This window comes from Pezoporus flaviventris, unplaced genomic scaffold, assembly GCF_033815535.1.
Source record: "Pezoporus flaviventris isolate CSIRO_AGI_PZ_B2104156 unplaced genomic scaffold, CSIRO_AGI_Pfla_v1 ptg000057l, whole genome shotgun sequence".
NCBI classification, from domain to species: Eukaryota; Metazoa; Chordata; class Aves; order Psittaciformes; family Psittacidae; genus Pezoporus; species Pezoporus flaviventris.
In genome coordinates this window covers 6,174,642-6,184,183 of record NW_026892605.1, presented here as the reverse complement: position 1 = coordinate 6,184,183, position 9,542 = coordinate 6,174,642, and the positions used below count along the sequence as shown (strand labels likewise).

At 43.4% G+C, this 9,542-nt stretch overlaps 1 protein-coding gene across 7 annotated transcripts in view; it reads left to right on the top strand.

Annotated features, from left to right (window-relative positions):
- Positions 1-8,137: 8,137 nt before the first annotated feature.
- The window catches only part of NIPBL (NIPBL cohesin loading factor), a 155,012-nt gene continuing 153,607 nt past the window's right edge, over positions 8,138-9,542 (top strand). For 6 of the 7 annotated variants that reach the window (XM_061469475.1, XM_061469478.1, XM_061469477.1 and 3 more), the window contains exon 1: positions 8,139-8,762. The gene's annotated coding sequence lies outside the window, so the exon portion shown is untranslated. Of the gene's footprint in view, positions 8,763-9,542 lie in introns of all 7 variants that reach the window. The other variant, XM_061469474.1, reaches the window with a different exon arrangement.

Below are 9,542 nucleotides of genomic sequence, written 5' to 3'. Positions count from 1 at the left end.
TGTATTTAGTTGCACTGTAAAAGTCTAAACAGCTTATCCAGGTCAACAGTTCAATTTTCTGGACTACTTATTGACCCCTTCAAATGTTAAGAAAAAAAATAAAAAAGGCTTTGCGTTTCAGTATGCATGGCATTGCAAGTCTGTAAGAAATTAAATCTGTGACAAGTTAATACTGCTTTCTGCTCACTAATGCAGCATTCACACATCTTCCAAAATGCTGACAAAGCAGGTGGACTGCTGTTTGTCCCTATGGCCACACCGAGAAGCAAATTGCCAGCAAGTGTCCAGTTACAAAATGGAATAATATTTTTTTTTTTTTTTGGTAGAAGTGGAATACATAGCATTCATAAAATACCCAGTGATGTTTATTTATCCTGACTCTTTCCATTCTTATCTTAAAATCAATAGATTACACTTTAGAAGTTATTTTCACTACCAATGGATGTTGACAACCGTAGTTTAAAGAAGTGCAAAAGTTACTTGTGCTTGTTTCATTTTATTGCACAATGTGTGTTTTCTGTTCCTGTTCTCACTGTAACATCCTTACATAAAGGGCCACAGGATGTCTAAACGAAAGAGAGACATCTGCTGCAAAGTAAAAGGCTATTTTAGCCGTGAAATAAGACTTTTTAAAATATCTCCACATGAACAATTAACTAACTTGATAGCCATATGTCAATCAACTTTTGTCAGCTTTCTGGTTAAGAAAAAAATAGGTAATGAATTGCTTCAGTAAAGAATTAACTGGAAATACGAACATGATTTATATCTAGGTGAGCAACCACAGTTCCCTCTTACCTTCCTTTTGGTTAGTCACTGTGTGTCCCTAAAGTGCAGTGTCAATGAAACACCACAAAACATTCATGGACACTGGAAATCAGTTGTCTAAAAATCGTGTATACAGGTGTTCAAACAGGCCTTGGCACAGGCTAAAAGCATGCCAGGTAGCACTTTCCCAAACAATTCTGGGCACAGTCTGGGAGTTAGTGTGAGTCAGGAACCATTCCCAATGGGCAATAGATGCATGTGACTATTCTGTTTTGAAGAATAAAAGAGTTTAGTAATACAGGCATGAAACTTTATGCGGCTACCACCCTCAATGCCACCGAACAGTCCCAGGCATGTTTAACCTGTTAGTTTACATGTAGCCATTGAATATTCTGGCTGAGATGGTTGCCACTTCAGTATCTGAGGAATGGAAAAGTTCTGCTTTCTTTCAAAGAAGCAGTTTTTAAAGGCCTAAGCCCAAGAAGATTTTTTAACATAAATGATTTAGATTAACATCTCTCTCTCTTAAACCTTCTTTTCACTGGCAAGTTCATTAAAACGGAGTAGTAAGGCATTTTAAGCATGATATGATGTTCTTACGTTCTTTAATCCATATGTGTAGGGCTTGTAGATGAACTCAATAGAATGGACTTTATATTTCTAAAGGGCAATTTTTAACTTCTGTCCTTTGCCAGAAGATGAATGCCTGTATTTACTTGCTGGCCCATGAAGCTGTATTGATTCACCCTTACACCCTAAAAAGTAAAAATAAAATAAATTTGCCCAAATGTTTTTATCTTTGTCTCTCAAAATAATCTGTAATGGCCCTCAACAGTCACTGTATGAACTTGCACAGGATTTTTTATATAACTGACATATATATGTATCTGGCTTATAAAAAAATGACAGTAAGTTGTTTTCCCAGTGCCTACCCAAAACAAGACATTGAGAGAATAGAGTTATGTAAGGCTCAAATTAAAAACAAAGGAAAAAAAAAAGAAAAAGAATTTGTGGGAAGTTAAGGAAATTACAGCAGGAATGGTACCTGCTTCCTTTCTTAAGTTCGGGCTCAAGCAATCCAGGAGGTTCCCCGATTGTGCGGAAGACAACTTTCTTCTGCAAGTAACAGAGGAGCTGACAAGGAGAGATGCCATGCTTGACCTTGTGCTCACCAAAAGGGGAGGGCTTTTTGGAAATGCGGTGCTCCCAGGCAGCCTTGGTTGCAGCGATCACGAGATGATTGAGTTCAAGATCCTCAGGACAGTGAGAAGAATGTGCAGCAAGCTCACTGCCCTGGACTTCAAGAGAGCAGACTTTGGCCTCTTCAGGAACCTGCTTAGTGAGGTTCCATGGGATATAGCCCTAGAGGGCAGGGGGGCCCAAAACTGTTGGTTGATATTCAAGGATCACCTGCTACAAGCTCAGGAGTGCTGCATCCCGACTAGAAGGAAGTGCAGCAGGAGGGCCAGGAGACCTTCTTGGATGGATAAGGAGCTGCTGAGGAAACTTAGAGGGATAAAAGAGGCATATAAAAGATGAAAGCAAGAACAGGTGGCCTGGGAAGAATACAGGGATGTTGTCCAGAAAGCTAGGAACAAGGTTAGGAAAGCTAAGGCCCAGTTAGAATTAAACTTGGCTAGGGATGTTAAGGATAACAGGAAGGGATTCTATAGGTACATTGTGAATAAAAGACAGACTAGGGACAACGTGGGCCCTCTCTGGGAGCTAGCAGTAGAACTGGCTATCCTGGAGTTGGAGAAGGCTGAGGTTCTTGAGGACTTCCTTGCCTTATTCTTCACTGGCAAATGCTCTGACCACACCACCCAAATCTTGGAAGGCAGACGCAGGGACTGTGAGAATGATGACGCCTAGGCCCACTGGAGGAGAGCATCTGGTTTGAGACCCTCTTAAAAACCTGAATGTACACAAGTCCATGGGACCTGATGAAATCCATCATTGGGTCCAGAAGGAGCTGGCAAATGAAGTTGCTAAGCTGCGGTCCATCATATTTGAAAAATCACGGCAGTCAGGTAAAATTCCCAACAGCTGAAAAAAGGGAAATATAACCCCTGTTTTCAAGAAGGGGAAAATGGATGACCCAGGGAACTACAGACCAGTCAGTCTCACCTCTGTGCCTGGTGAAATCTTGGAGCAGATTCTCCTGGAAGGCATGCTAAGGCACATGAAAACAACAAAGTGGTTGGTGACAGCCAGCATGGCTTCACTAAGTGGAAGTCCTGCCTAACCAATGTGGTGGCCTTCTGTGATGGGGCTATGGAACTGATGGACAGGGGTAGAGCAGTTGATGTCATCTAGCGGGACTTGTGCAAAGCGTGCAGCACTGTCCCACATGACATCCTTGTCTCTAAAATGGCGAGACATCAATTTGATAGGTGGACCGCTCAGGAGGTAGATATGTATGGCCGCATGCGAAGAGCTGTGGTCAATGGGTTAATGTCCAGCTGGAGACCAGTAATGAGTGGTGTCCCTCAAGGATTGGTGTTGGGACCGCTCTTATTCAACATCTTTGTCGCTGACATGAACAGTGGGATTGAGTGCGCCCTCAGTAAGTTTGCCGATGACACCAAGCCGTGTGGTTCAGTTGATACGCTGGAGGGAAGGAATGCCATCCAGAGGGACCTTGACATGCTTTTGAGGTGAGCTGATGCCAACCTCATGAGGTTTAATCATGCCAAGTGCAAGGTCCTACACCTGGATCGGAGCAATCCCAGGGCAACAGCTACAGGTTGGGCAGAGAAGAGATTCAGAGCAGCCCTGTGGAGAAAGACTGGTCAATGAGAAAACATGAGCCGTCAGTGTGTGCTCGTAGCCCAGAAAGCCAACTGTATCCTGGGCTGCATGAAAAGGAGCATGATCAGCAGGTCAAAGGATTCTGGGGAGGGACACTTCATTAGGGACTGTAGTGATAGGACAAGGGGTAATGGGTTAAAACTTGAACAGGGGAAGTTTAGATCGAATATAAGAAGGAAGTTCTTTACTATAAGGTTGGTGAGGCACTGGAATGGGTTGTCCAAGGAAGTTGGGAATGCTCCTGATGAATATGCATCCCTGGCATTGTTCAAGTCTAGGTAGTACAAAGCCTAGGGTGACATGGTTTAGTGTGAGGCATCCTTGCCCATGGCAGGGGGGTTGGAACGTGATGATCTTAAGGTCCTTTCCAACCCTAACTATTCTATGATTCTATGATGCTGAATCCACAGAAAAGAGCTAAATTTCAGATGTGTTTCAATGACAATGTGCAACTTTTGTGATCATTTATCTTCCATACAAAATCCAGTGTTGTTATGTCTGTTCTTACGGTCCTAATGTAACAATACTGGGACAGTCTACTTCTCCAGTGATCGCTCACTGACCTCTTTTTCTCTTACATGTTTTATTATATATGTTTTATAGTCTGAATTCTGTAATTTAACATTATTCAGGATCCCTAATGTCTTTCATATGAATGCATTTCATAGCATTCAAATGACAGTACCAAAGCTTTGTCTTCATTCATTTTTCCTTCATGGAACTGTTTTTTACAATTATCCAGTTAAAAAAATGTGTCTGCCATAGTACCCGTGTCATGTCTTCATACAAACAGAAGCACATTCTTAACATGATAGAAATAGTGCAAGTTTGCCACATAGAAGAAATTTAAAAGTATTATTTCATTTCATATTAGGTTCTTGTTGGTAAATTTTGCTAAATAATTACAAGAAGGAAGAAATATTACCTCCTTGTGGCTTACCAGAAAAAAAATATTTATCAGTAGTCACCATCAAGTTGTAAGCTTAGAGCAAGTAACTATACAAACGTTGTACTCCTCAGTCTGCAGACTACATTGGCTTTCTGTTTTACCTCTACTATTGAAAACCTCATCGGATATTTACGTTGCTTCTCACAACAAAAATTCCTCAGTGAATTGATTATGTGGTGCTATTTTTGCTGCTGTGAACTAAGTCAATGCAAAGAACATAAGTTTATGTCATACGTCATTCATTATTACATTCTTCCTACTCACTGTTGTAGTCCAGTCTTAACACCAGATTCTAAATAATTTGAATACTTAAATTTAGGATGATAGGTAATGATTGCATTACTGTATCACATTCAGAGAATGAGCTCTCAAAATTCTATAAGAAAGTTATTTTCAATGATGGAAAAAATACGTTTTTTGTTATTATTTCACTGTCATTTATTTAAAAGAATCTGCCCATTCATACTACAGATAAATTAATAAAAGGTAAACGTATTTTAATGGAATGTTTGTGCATCCCATTAACAATTTAAAATAAGAGGTACCTACCTGTATACTGTACCAGCCCTCCGAAGAGACAGAAATGGAAAAGCACAATGCATGTTTTCATTGATTCTATAGGAAAAATATAATCAGATGACAGCAAGCAACCTCTAAGAAAACATTGGTGCCAGGTGTATTCTTACTGTAATATTACGTGCTGTCCATAATTTATAAAGCTGAATACCAACATGTAGCTGTCAGGGAAGTTAACATCTGAATGAAGAGGGTAAAGAGGTCTCTTCACTATTTTCAACAGGATACATAAACACACCTGTCTTTGCATTTAGAAAACTTACCTTAGTGCACAGTTGTAAACAGCAGCATAAGAGGTGCCTACAATTTACCATATATTTTGTGAAAATTGCTTGATAAATACATTTTTAAAACTGTCTGCATGAAGATCTTTAATTCCTGCCTTATAAAGCCACATTAAAATACTCTTTGAAGAAGAACAAGGAACGAGCCTCAGAGTAACTGGCTGTGCAACTAGCTTAGATTTATGGAGCAAAAGACACATTCTCCCTTGACATCCAAGGGGACAGGATTAGGTTCTAAAGCTTTACTCTGAAACTTGCAGTTCATTTTCAGGACTGCAGAGGTGTGGATTTGTCAGTGGAATTCAGAGGTCTTTGCCCCTCTCCGCACTGCCACCAGCTGTGTTCAGTGCCGTGTATGGTCGGTAGCGTGCCACAGTCCTGTTTGTGTGGCTGCAAAGCTCCGCCCACACAGATGAGGACTAGCTCCACCCCATGACTAAGGCCTGGAACAGAAATAAGGTTGAAAGTATCTTGATATGTGTACAGTTAATGTCTGAAATACTTGATTTATCCCTTTTCCTGGCCATTTCAGACATAATGATATGAACCTCATGCATACTAAAATATCTCTTAGGAACATAATGAGCCTCCATTCTGAAATAAATTGCTATGGGTAGACCTTTGAAGACAAAAGGACTGTAAAGAACCACTTGTCTAAATGCAATTGAAGAATTTGATCTTTCCTTTTAAAAAAGTGGGTTACAGTAATACCTAATGGAATAAAAATTACTTAATTTACTTTTAGAAAAAAATCCTGATTTGCTTATCTGTTACACCACCTAAAAGAACTAATAAATTAGTTGTTTTCTTGGGCAGATAATAACATCATAGTACTCAGGCAAAATAGTAATTTCTATAAATTCTTTTAGTTGAATGGGATTTTAAAAGTGTGAAATGGCCCCATGACATTCTCACTGGAAAATTCTGACTGAAACAGTAGTCAAATAGGTGTTGTGTCTTACCATGATGTTTGTGCTGCCTAAACCCTTTGGCATTTGAAAATGTAATTATTTACACTGTATTTACATACTATGTCACTACTTAAGAAAATGTAGTCATTATATAAATAAATTACTAAAATCACAGAAAGACTCCATCAACATGAATTGGTAACATTCTGTTACAAGCAGATTGAAGTAGTGTTTTCAGGTCAACTTTTGTCAGTTTAGAATCACATTTTCCTGTGAATTCATGGGTGTGTATGTCCACATACATACGGATATGTGAACTCCAGACAGGTTGTTCATTAAACTTTAGTTTATTAGCAAAAGAAGATAAATATTTCCCACCTTGAGTTACAGCGTTACACTGTATTAGATTAAGCACAAAGATTTAGGAATACACTTCATTTGCTACAACAGTTATTTCCCTTTATTTCAGATGGATAACTTGAAGTTGTAAATGCATAAACGATTACAGGATTGGAACCTTTTGTATTAACTTGGAACAAATGTATGCAATACATTTTCCTTTTTTTTTTCAGAGCCTGGTTTTCTCTGTCTCCATTAAGTTTACATGAGCACATACCCATCAGATATGAGTATTTCCAGTACTGAATTACCATATTCTCCAGTGCCATCTTTGTTTCTTTGCTTTCAAAAACACATACACTTATAAAACAAACTTTGCTTTATCCAACATCACGAATTTACTAGTTGTTTAAGCTTGGGAGAAGCATTTTAAATCTGTGTTAAAGACAGAGCATTATTTGGGAAATCCTAAACCTTGGAGGAATTCAGGTGCATTGGTGTAAGATGCTATCTCTTTGTGCAAATGATATCCATCCAGAGCTGAGAGGGTGTTTTTGTATGTCACAGGGTATGTACCAACTGTATGGCTGAATCCTGAAGCAGGCAGACAAACAAGGCTTCTTCTAGAAATGAAGGGATTTTTGTCCAAGTGCCAAGGAGCAAAACAACGTAAGTGAGTACAAAGTATAGTTAATTCATCAGATATAAATGCTTCTTCACTATTATCTTGTGCTGTGATTTATCACAGTTTTACCTCTACAGAGGAATATTAGAAAAACTTTCAGACTAGGACATTTTCCAAACACTCACAACCCACAATTAAAATATTTCCAGTAAATCTGGTGGCAGTGGGGACCATCAGCCTCCAGTGAAGGACCCTTCACCAGAACATCAGCACTGTCCCCTGTGCTCGTCCAAAAAAAGTTGTTTTTCAAAGTCACTCCAGTTCCGCATGTCCAGATGGAAATCCCTCGCCCCGGCAAGGCTGTCAGCGTGGCGTGTTCCAGTCTCTGCGGCACGGCCCCTTCACGCCCGCAGCGCCGGACGTGAGCGGTAACTTCAGCAAGCCTCGCAGGTCTGACACACCTCACCCTCCGGGAGAGGGGCACTACCGCCTCTGTGCGTTCATTTTAAGCCTTGACGCGAGGCGGCATTTTGCAGCCCCCCCCCCATCCTTGCGGAAGATAAAACCCCAAAAGTATGTTGTTTTTTTTTAACGGCCACTTCTTCACAAATCGCTGGCTGCCTCCGTCGCCGCGCAGGCCCGAGCGTCAACTCTGGTCTCGTTCCGCGCACCAGGAGGGTAAAAAAAAAGAGAAACAGAAACTGGTGAGGGAGGCTCAGGGGTGAGGAAGCGCAGCGGCTTCTCCACCGTGGAGGCTTGCTGTGCCCGCCGTCAGGCGAGGCGGAGGGAGCAACTCCAACTGCAGAGGCGCCGAGTAGCGCCGTGGCGGCGGCAGCGGAAGCGGCGTTGGTTGAGCTAGCAAGGGAGCGAGCGGGCGAGGAGGAGGCAGCGGAGGGAAGGGGGAGGCTGTTGGTGTTTGGCGCCGGTGGAGGGAGTCATTCCTGCAGCTGCACTTCCGGTCGGCATTTTGTTCTGAGAGGGAGCGAGAGAGACACACACAGGATCCTTCCCCCTCCTCCTCTTCCCCCTACCCCCCCCGCCCGGTACCGGCTCACCGTGCCCAGGCTGACCCGTCCCCCGCCGTCCTGCACCCGCTCACACAGAGGGAGTGGCGGCGGCGGCGGCCCCTTGGCAGCGCTGCGCCCTCCGGCCACCCCCCCTGCTCCCCCGCGGCTCGGAGAGTGTCTCGGAACCGGTTCGACGCGGCCCGGCCTGGCCCGGGCGTTGTTGATGTTGTGAAGCAGGCGCAGGGGGAAGGGATTTGTCTTGGCCGCTCACCCCTCGGCTCTACATGTTCGCTGCACTGAGGAGGAGACGGAAGAGGAGCCAGCCCCCCTCCCGGCCCGGATTATTGTTGTTATATTATCTCCCCTCCTCCTCCTGCTCCGCGGCGGCGGCGGTGGCCCAGCGGCGGCGGCGGCTCCTCTGAGGAGGGAGGGGGGTGGATTTCTTTCCCCCTCTCTTAGATTCTCGTTGGATTCAGACGCCGATTTGCTCAGGTAACCCCCCCTCCTTGTTTCCCCTTCCCCTCCCTGCCCTCTTCAACAGCGGGCCGGGCCTCCTAGCCCAGGCGGCCCAGCACTGCCGGGAGCAGAGGGGATTAGCTGTTATCCGGGGTAGAGGGGAGTAAGTGGCAACCGGAGGTGTTTTTTTCTCAGCCCTCTTTCCTGCTTGTTCGGGTTTGGCGGAGGAGATTGGTTCTTCCAGGGCTGACGGGAGGACCAGGCCCGGTGGAGAGCGCAGGCCCGCCGGCCAGCGCCTTTACTCCAGCTCGGGGATTAGAAAGGCGAAGCGGCTTCTCAGTGACAGGCCTCAACCCGGAGAGGGGCAGGAGGAGGAGGAAACAATACAATTAGCCGCAAATGTGCACTTATCCTTTGCCATATTTACAACTTCACCTAGCGCCAGGAAGGAAGGTCCCAGCGCAGACCGCCCTCTGAAGTGGGGAAGGAGTAAGTGGAGAAATAGGGGAAGAGAGACAATGTAAATACCCAGGAACAAAAATACCATCTCTCTTCTCTAATACCTTCTCTTCCTATCAGACCTGCGTTCTGAACATTCAGAAGTTCGAATGCATATGGATTTATAATGTGCAGAGGTTTAATTTCTAAATAATACAGAGATTGATTAGTGTGTTAATCGCTTAGTGTATTTATAGCATAAAACTAGTGCTCGTGGGGTGATTGACACAACACGGACGCTTGCAAACCCAGGAAATAGAGATAGGCAAGCATAATGTATCAGGCACTCCACACAATCTCAGTGTCTATGTGCTGTAT